Raw genomic sequence first — 11,085 nt, 5'->3', positions numbered from 1 at the left:
CAGTTTTACGTGGAGCCCTAAAGTGTTATTCGTTGAAAATTCAATACTATGCTCACTATATAAAAATAGATGGTAAGTAGTCGTAAATAATAAAAATTAAAAATTATATGGCAAGTCCGCACGTGTAGGTACCACCATACTTCTTATTCCTTCTACAAAACAATCATGCGTTCCGTTTTCTATAGTGGGTACCGCTGTCCTCATTCAAATCGACCTCATATATTTTGATAAATATGGGATTCAGTAACCAAAAATAATGTGAGAAGTGTGCTATTTTATCTATTTAATATTATAAATAAAACTCACGAATCAAACTTGAACTTCGTAATTTAATGTTATATGACAAACGCGTATAATCTGTGTTTTACTTAGCAAGTTGACGTTAGTTCTGACTCAAATAATAGATAAAACACAACTAAATACATTGTTAAATATCCTTTTGAACTGATCGAATCCGGCTCTTTGTTTCTGTAGCAACTTGTTATGTGATTTCCTGAAGATAACTGCTGTTGTATTGTGTAATTATGACCAGCACACTTCGTGCGAGATCTGTGAACATTACTTGAACTTAGAATTGCGTCCCACTCCAACATTGGACATTTTAGGATGAACGAGTAGGATGTAAATATTCTATTCCATCTATCATTTTAGATTTTACGTTAAAATTTATCAAATCAATGCTTAGCTAGACAAATAAGCGTGTGTCTGTTTATTGACATATCTTAAGATAACATTGAATGATTGCTGTTGTTTTGGTACTAATTATTATTACTTTGTCTTTGCATTAATTAGAATTTTAATGTGAACGTAACTTGTGATTTCCTTGGATCAAACCTTGTCTTGTTTTATGATTTTATCAAAATGTTTTACTACTCGATCGAAATGCACAAATTAAATACTTTCTTACAAAAATTACACGTTTTTTATTTTTACACATTTTATTTGATGTTTATTTGAATAATGAAACGCTACGCTATTTGTTTTTACAAAAACACTTAATTTTCACAAATGAAATGCATTATGGATAAGCAACTCGAAATGAGTTCTTGTTCACCTGGCCTTAAAGTTCAGAATCGCGTATCATAAATATGTAATGTGTGCCAGACGTAATATCGGCTTTGGAGCCATAATTAAATTTTAAAAAAAATAGCTGGATTAATCTTAATAATAATAAATATATTTCCAATATTGATTGTCAACTTTCCTACTATACAAATCTGAACGCATAACTGCTTATCGGCAGAAATGTTCAGGATGGTAGTACGCACCAGTGCGGGCTTACAATGCGTCTTACACCCAGTAAAAGTCAGTCTGCGATCACAGTACATTAGTATAATACTCATAGAACGTTGGTGCTCATTGTCCGTTGAATCTCTTAGTAACCAGTTACGACACCCACGAGAAAAGATGCGGTTTAAAAAAAACAGATTAATTTTCCTAGGTTATATTCCGTTCATAATAAAAATAATTTTCTTCTTTACCAATAATAATTATTACTGTCTTGACCTCATGTCTCAAAGTGAGTAGCGGCATTCAAGTTATGCTGTCTACGGGCTACAGTAAGCAATTTACACCAAATTACTTACTAAGCAGTAAAAAAAACTTACAATTGTTTATTTAGTTATATGATTTCGTTGTGTACATCTATAGATTCATAAATGCTTTTATTTTGATCAAACAGCGAATACAGTGAAGTGCGCACGCCATAACGAAGATATACCTAAAACGCATAGAAATATCTAGTTTAGGTAAGTTGTCGTAATTACATAACGATACCGCATTGTATAACATAGTCGTGACACTTGTAACTAAGCGTTGGTGAATCAGTGGCTTCTAGGGAGCGAGGTCGCGTGGAGATTGGAAATATCAGACTGTTACCAGAACTGCTAGCCACGCCTATAAGTTTATTGTAATATTAATGTACTCAACTGTATACTCTGGTATAATAGTTAGGCAAGGTTAAGTTAAAACGTTCAAATATATATTGTAATTGTCTTTAAATCGATGCAGATCGGCAAATGAACCGACTTAGTGTTTGGCGACTACGGGTGCTCATTGATATCGTAACGTGAATGTAGTCGCTTGATTCGAAACAATGGATCGAAGGTTTCATTTTATTCGGTAGAAATATATACCTTATAATTAGTAATTATATAAATAGTTGGACATAGGCCTCTCCCAATCTACACCACTGAGCCCGGTCTGCGGCTCTCCTTATCCACTTCTTGCCGGCCACCGTGCAGAGGTCATCAGGCCTATGTCCAGCAGTGGACGATTGTGGGCTGTTGATGATGATGATGATGATGATGATGATATAAATAGTTTATAGGTTATGTGGTTTTGAAATTTTAGCCAGCTTCAAAAAAGGAGGAGCTTTTAAATTTGGATGTATTTTTTATGTGTAAGAACCTTTATCTAGGCAATAAGATCTTTTGATGATGATTTTATTTGAAAGTAGATAGATGTTTCTCATGGTCCCATCTAGATTACATAAAAATCTGAATAGTAGTTTTTTACTTATCCTTATTAATGTACATTTAACTAACTTCGACTAGATTGATTAAATTCTCATTTTGTTACGTTTAAGTCGGTTTTCTCTTTTATTAAAATTTTGCATTACAAAGATGATTCTTCAAAGAAGATTTCCACGAATAATTTATGAAAAATATACAATATATCTCAATTCAAAACACGCTCTAGTTTCGTTAATTGTATTAAGATAAGAATAAACAAAAAAATGTATTAATTATACTTATTCATTCAATCCCGAAATATGTTAAAGAAATCATTATTTCGCAGCACTAATATCCATATAAATGGTGTAGTTTCTGAATTTCCGCTAATTACATTGCATACCCTTATCGTATACTATAGTATATCAAGTTGAAACACAATAAATAAGCATAAACTTCGATTTCCAATATCTTAAATGTTATAGATCACTCTCTAGAGCGGTGCGCGCGCGACGAATGGGCGCGGCCGCCACCGCTTGCATCCCGCCGTGTTATACGACGCAATAAAAGGCTTGATACTTGTTATAGTAAATATTTATTTGTTTTTATTTTATATCCATAGACGGAACTATAACACTTTTATTTATAAAGCGCGTCCAAAAAAAAAATTAAATCCAATTCGTCAGTTTAATTTTAGAGTGCATTTTAGACAACGTGATACGTAGTTAAGCCGTAATTTTAGGTTCGTAACAACTTTCAATGAGCGCTTTATTTTGAAAATTTGCCACGATTCTCTTAGTTTCGACATAATAGTCCGCTCGAGCGCCTCCTTGCACTTAGTCTAATAACGGCAGCAATCTGGCAAAATTGCGAGGTCATCTATCCGGGCACTAATTGAGACAGTTTAGCTCAGACACCGTCCGGTCGGCAGGAATCCGTAAATTGGTCGTTTATGGTGAAAGTCGGGGCCATCATAGCCCTATGTAGAAATGTTAAAGTTCATCTTAGCTCCCGATATTACCGTCATGTTATGGCGTAGGTTACCTCCAGGGCGTTGCTTCAACTATTATATTTGCTCCCATTAAGGACACTGTTTTCGAACAAATTCAAAATTTATTTAACGCACAAGTAGGAAGCTATAATTAATTTTAACTGGTGGTAGGACCTCTTGTGAGTCCGTGTGGGTAGGTACCACCACCCTGCCTATTTCTGCCGTGAAGCAGTAATGCGTTTCGGTTTGAAGGGTAAGGCAGCCGTTGTAACTATACTTGAGACCTTAGACCTTATATCTCAAAGTGGGTGGCGCATTTACGTTATAAATGTCTATGGGCTCCAGTAACCACTTAACACTAAGTGGGCTGTGAGCTCGTCCACTCATATAAGCAATAAAAAATAATAATTACATAACCACAAAAAAAATATGCTACTGCTTTTAGCATACCCCACTAACAAAAAAAACACAAAGTGTAAAAACTTACAAACAACACTACAAAAACGTTTTGTAAGTATTCATGAACGACGAATGTAGATCAATATCTTCTGTGTCTGTATATTTTTATTGAGTACTTCATTAAACGTGATTAATTAGCAACTGACACACAACGCTAAGCTGCATATCACATAATATCTGCGTGGAGAACTTTACAAACAATGTCTAATTGGATAGCCTGGTTCCATATATATTTTTTGATAAATTAATATGTCGGAGACGGTCATTAGTTTGGTAGCTAAACGAAACTTAGTACGATTCTCGAGAGATGGCAGCACGATTGCGGTATCGTCGGAACTCGGCTAACTTCGTGCTACGACAGAGCCTAGCCGATGGAGGCGCGTAGACGCCATTATACACTTACCAATCAGCCTTCTTGAAGAGCGCTGCCTCCGTCCTAAGATCTGTCATCTGTTTTCGTTTGCTAACGTCATGACAAGATTTCTAAATTGTTCTAAGACAACAAACATGATTGGTGTACTCAATATTTCTCTTAGCTAGATCACACCTTATTCGTCCCTATAATGTCTGTCGATGGTGTTAATAATTGTGGCTTCTCCGACAATTTTTTTATTTTTTATTGCTTAGATGGGTGGACACAGCCCACCTGGTGTTAAGTGACCCATAGACCTTTACAATATAAATGCGCCACCTACCTTGAGATGTAAGTCCTGAGGTCTCAGTATAGTTTCAACGGCTGCCTCACCCTTCAAGCCGAAACGCATTACTGCTTCACGGCATATATATTTTTGCCGATCAAAAGTACCAAACGCGCCTAGTTCTTAAACAAGGTACAATACACGAGACATTAACAGGAACTCTACGATACCACGAACAGTTCGGAACGTTGTACTGTCCGAGCAATCTGATTTACGCGCACGGTTTCATTCCCGGAGCCGTCTTCAATATACACCCGCGCCTTTTTAGGAATACTAATTCTAAAACAAACTAATGTAAATCATAGTTAACTCACAATATACATACATAGTTGTCGTGTTATGAATTTGCAAAAAAAAATTGTGATTGCTTACTAAGATGTTGTTGACTTAAATTTTACGTCTCAAAGCGGTGTACGTTGTGATGTCTATGGATTCAAGATAACCATTTAATGCCAGATGTATCGTGAGCTCGTTAAATATTAAATGCAATGAAAAATATTGTGTAAATTGAAATATATTATATGGCACCTAATTAAGTAATTACTGCGATCGATCCCTTTTGTTTTTATATAATAAGTCGATTTACGCAGCGTGCAAAATTTGCTAATCTGTTTAGCTGCATTTTAGCATTTGATGTTAAGTAGTTATGGTAACTGGTGGTTGGACCTCTTGTGAGTCCGCACGGGTAGGTACCACCACCCTCCCTATTTCTGCCGTGAAGCGTAATGCGTTTCGGTTTGAAGGATGGGACACATCTCAAGGTGGGTGGCGGCATTTACGTTGTAGATGTTTATGAGCTCCGTTAACTCCAGGTGGGATGTGAGCTCGTCCACCCATCTATTCAATCATATAATCTAAAAAAAATTCTATAAACATATCACAAAGCAAATTTTGCACATTGAGACAGAAGTCCAAATTTCAAAGTAGACAGAATTTCAAACTTTGGAGTAGAAATAGGCGATACAATTAAGAATGCGGTGAAGTTCTTATTGTCTCCGGATTTAATTGAATAGCGTTATACTATAGAACACAAGCGAGAAGCGGGTATATGTATTTCATTTCGTGTTTCTAACTTTAAACTCCATACAATCTTTCATCCCTTATATTACAGTCTCAGGGGTGGAATTGCTAAAAAACTTTCTCAACTGATGCTTCTTAAAATATAAAAGAATCAAGTTGATAAATCATTCAGTCAGTCGGTGCATGCAATTAAATTATAAACACAAAGAGAAGTTCTTGTGAAAATCTTTAACTGGACTCGTAATCATAAGTATTTCACGACAGCAGACGTAGATAGAGCAATGACTCAAGTGAATTTGCGACAGTTTTGCTCAATATGTATGCAAAAATCGTGCTGCAGTCGAAATTTAGAACAATGCTAATCAGTTCAGTGTATCTTCATGATCTAAGTTTCTAAAATCACGTTTTTTTGCTCGTATAATTTATTTGGATAGATACGAACTGAGCTTCATACGTATGTTAGTATGTAACGGAATCTTTGAACATGATTTTAACCCCCTTCAAACCGTCGGATTAACTCGAAATTTAGCATAATTATTAAGGACCGATGACAATTTAATATTCTAGTTTGATCCGTTATTGTTACTAGAATAATCAGGATTAGCAATTTTTTGTTTTCCTGAGACCCGAAGTGTCTGCGTCAAGACCAAGAAGGGAAACTACCAGGCTACATATATATATGATCTGTTCATAAAATATTTATAACTATTGATACCATGCACCCCACGCTTTTTTTAACAATAAAATCTTTTTTTTTTACACTATTTTTAATTAAAAATTATTAAAATTTGTTTTCTATTTTTTAATTGAATTTTCTATAAAAGCGTATTTTGTTTAGTTTTTTTAAACTATTATTATTATTATTTCAATGTTCAATTACCGTTGTGGCCCGGGTTTACTTTGATCGAGTGTTTTAACTGTGAAAGGGCATCATAGTAGTAACCAGTCTTTCAATTCCTCACCAATTCATCCTATGAGTGCGAACATGCCACCATCATGACTAGTTCAAGTTGCGATTATTACGCCTTCTAGTTTGAAGACTTCTAGACTAATCTATGATAGTTAATATTCCATTGTGTATTCTGGAATTTGTTACTTTTTTTTTCCCTACCTAAGCTGGTAGCCTAGAGAGGCTATTCCAGCGGAACCTTAACTAGTAGGTGAGCTCACGGGGCTCAAACCTGACGACGATGCTAACACGAACCCTAGCAAGAGTCGTGCTTCGCAGAATCTACCACCGGATCGGAAACGCGACCCACTGAGAAGATCCGGCGAGAAACTCAGTGGGCTGTGTCTGAGAGTTAATTTACTCGTTGAGCCCTTCGTCGCAAGCAACGGGTTCGACGAGAACGGTGACCGGTGCTTGAAATACCTAGAAGCACCGTTAGTGGATCGGGAGGATCCGAGATGACGTGTTTTGGGCGACGTCGACTGCTTTCCATTCTTTCCGCAGGATCGGGAATGATTTGTTACTAATATGTAGTAAGATGTATCAGGACTGGTAGGCTTGATGACCCTGTCTATTTCTGACGTAAAGCAGTTATACAATGGACGATGCAGTCATACAATGTGAAGGCCGTCATTCAATGCAATCGAGGGTGAGTGGCGTGTGCTACAACTTACATCGAGACCTACATTTATGTTCTTTATGTTTTCTTATAACCGCTTAGTAACAGGTGGGCTGGGCATTCCTGTACTCGTCTGATGCAATAAGACGAAGATGCAAGCAGCTCAACTTACGAGATTTCCAAACAGCCATGGTGGGTTGTGTAGGAACTGCTGTTGTCTTGCCGTGAAGCAGTAATGCGTTTCGGTTTGAAGGATGGGGCAGCCGTTGTAACTATACTGAAACCTTAGAACTTATATCTCAAGGTGGGTGGCGCATTTACGTTGTAGATGTCTAAGGGCTCCAGTAACCACTTAACACCAGGTGGGCTGTGAGCTCATCCACTCATCTAAGCAATAAAAAAAGTATATTTTCAATGCAGCATATTTTAGTGTTTATCTATCCGTTCTTCATTCTAATTTGACTTAAGTAATTTCAGGTAATTCAATAACTCCGTTTTTGAAGTTATACTTCTTTAGGCGCGTTATGAAAAATTGATGAGCGTGAAATTTTACGATGCGCGCGCACCGTGACACAAAATTAACAGAAATGAAGTTGCCCACTAAATCGTTCATTACAATATGACCGACGTAACTTGGCGAGTCTGAATATAGCCGCAGGTGAACTTTTCGAACCGTACCGAGAATTACCGAATTTATACGATGTCAAGAAAAGGGATCTTCAATATGCGTCTTTGAGGATGTTGTTTTATTGATTTTTTTTCAAATTGCTTAAAATTTAAATAAAAAAAAAAGAAATAAATTTAATAAAAATAAAATATAGCTTCTTACGCGCGTACATAAGTACACGCACCCTTTTTTCGTTTGATAACTCAAATACATGTATGCATATCCACTGTGATGTATCGTGTGAAACAGTACGTTTTTTCGTAGTAATAGCATGCGACAAACCTAAATCTATCCTACTGAATAGCGCGACTCTAGTGTTACGCAGATTAACCAGTTTCTTTGTATTAATCAAAAACAAATGAAGAGTAATTATTGTTGAGCATTAATTATTATAATGGAATTGTAAACAGGTTAATTTCTTTAACGAATGATGACTAATATCAGATTTTTAAAATGTTTCAATTTCTTTAAAGGTCAAGTTTATCATATTAATTTAATTACGAGGTACCTATTCAAATTAACATAAATATTTAAATACGCCTTATCTCTGTAGTATTACAAGATAACACTATGTAATTTATTTACCCTTTCATACTGTAACAAAAAAAATCTGCTTATGTATTCAAAACCGTATTTTAGCAGAGATATTATTAGGGTTCCGTTGATTGGAATTGTGGTAACAAAATTGTCTCGTAAAACCTGTCTGTTATACAAATTGACTTAATAACAGGCTTCATTCAAAAATATGTACTTAAATCACCGTACTTTATTACGAGTCTAATGCGAACTAATATTACAAAGTGTACATTAAATGTTAAAAATAATAATAATATTATAACCGATAACGAGTATAAAACAATAATATTGTTATAATTAATACCCAAAAATTCACAAACAATTACATTTCAAATTGCTTTTGTTTTTAAACAAAGAATAATGAGGCTCTGTTGTCCTTAAACGAATACTGTAATAATTGTGCTGGTCGACATTCAGTCCGAGCGATACAGATCTACGCCGAGAGGTCACCTACCCAAGCTGTGCTTTTACTCAACTGTTGCAAACTTATTGTATTCATAGTTCGGTTTATCGTGACAAAGTATCTAAAATCAAAATCGATTAAACACTGTGGAACGTTTTTGAAGTGAAACTTCTAATGCGACTTCAAACAAGATTGCGTTAAACGTTTAACGTTACCATGCTAGAAAGAGACAGAGTGAGAGTGGATGCGTGGCACTCGAACGCACGCGCGTAGTATACCTGTTATAGGCCAGCGCGAGCGCTAGCAACGAGTAGCGTCCAATATTTTAATGAAGTACTTAAAAATATAGATATTTATTTTTCTATCTATAATTTAAAATATATATAATATAAATGTTGAAGATGTCGCATCTCTTATATACAGCATTCCCTATTACAAAAGCAATCTGATTTAAGTATGAAAAATGAAGAAAACCACAATACTACGCATCGAAAAAGAAGCTTCACTTCATTCACGTGCACCGAGTTGCACGCGCGCCGTTTTTTTTATTTAGAGTTTACTCTTTTAGAAGCGTTTTCATTTAAAATCGTTACGATTTTTCAATCACGAAAAATAACAAATAGACTTAGTTCTAACACTTTTAAACATCAATTGTTTTCCTTTATTTTAATAATAATTTTTAATTATATTGAGTTAGTGTAGCCAAATTTTCTTTGATGACTGGGTGAATCGTGGCGCAGGAGGCCTCACCTTTCGTCTGATGCAGGTGCTGACCTGGTCCGGACACGGGTGCTTCGGGAAGGACCTTTTTTTTTTAACCCTGGGGAATCCATTTACGGATACCCGGTCGAGGGGTATTATATTAGTATTATACAATATAATGAGACTTCGGGAAGTACCTGCACTGGATAGGAGCTGAGCCGACGACGAGGTGCAACTAATCAGAATATAATATACATGTATCCGACAGCTCATGCATCATTTATAACCATTGAATATTCATTAACAGTCATACTTAAAGGATAAACTACATTCGCGCATCGAAGCTGACATGCATTTTTTAAATCCTAATGACGAAAGCTTACTTTAATTTAATATTTTAAAGTTCAGCTTTTTTTGTTGCTTTCAGGATTGCAATCCAAGGGAAAAAAACGAAACCTTTATGGGATCATACCAGATACGGACTATGAATATGACCGTTAACGTCAGTCAAGTTCGATGAGTTAATAATATTACAGAAAATTATCTTTGAGCGAGACTCATAAATAACAGTAGTAGTTAATTTTTGTGTGTTGCATGCCACGTGAGGTCAGATAGTAGCATTTATAAATGATTAGTTTTATACAAGTAACAGTTTGGCTTGGCTCATTGTTCGCCTAATGTTTGCAACGTGTCCTTCGAGTGCTAAAATCGTTTTTTATATGTGATCTTTGTGTATTTCGATATATGTTGACACCTTCCGGGTCTTATAACGCTTGTAAGCGCTAATGTACAAGTACTCATAAAATATTTACGTAGGATAGTCTGTATTGTAACCAAATTTGGTATAATTGGCTGTTTTAAAATAGTTGTGTATACAAACTTAACACTAGTGGGAATAGTTGTGTCTCGTTGGATGCAGGTTTTTTTTTATTAGGTGGGTGGACGAGCTCACAGCCCATCTGGTGTTAAGTGGTTACTGAAGCCCATAGACATCTACAACGTAAATGCGCCACCCACCTTGGGATATAAGTTCTAAGGTCTCAGTATAGTTACAACGGCTGCCCCACCCTTCAAACCGACACGCATTACTGCTTCACAGCAGAAATAGGTAGGGTGGTGGTAGCTACTGGTCTAATTTTTTTTTTTATTGAAGGTTTATTGTTGACCCGCAGGCCTTTCCAGTTTCAAAAGGACAGGTGGGCGAGCAAAGGTTCAGCCAGGATGGGTGGGATTTACTAACAGCTGCCTGAACGCCTCCGAAGGAGACCTTACAACTCAAGAGCAGCTGCTTCGCGAATGAATCTGCTACCGGATCGAAATCCCGACCCGCTGAGAAGATACGGCGAGAAACTCAGCGGGCTGATGTTTAGGTTAGGTTGCACGATGAACTCTTTATCAAGTTCGACGAGTACGGCTACCGGAGTCCCGAAACCTGCTCTTGGTATTATAGCTGGAAGCGTCGGGCTAAGACATATGAATGTACTACCGTTCGGAATTTGGGGAAGGAACTATGTTAACGTCGTAGTAAGTAGGTACGTACCCATGTAC

This window comes from Bombyx mori, chromosome 3, assembly GCF_030269925.1.
Source record: "Bombyx mori chromosome 3, ASM3026992v2".
Taxonomy (NCBI): Eukaryota; Metazoa; Arthropoda; class Insecta; order Lepidoptera; family Bombycidae; genus Bombyx; species Bombyx mori.
The sequence above is the reverse complement of the archived record's forward strand: the minus strand, read 5'-3'. Positions refer to the sequence as shown.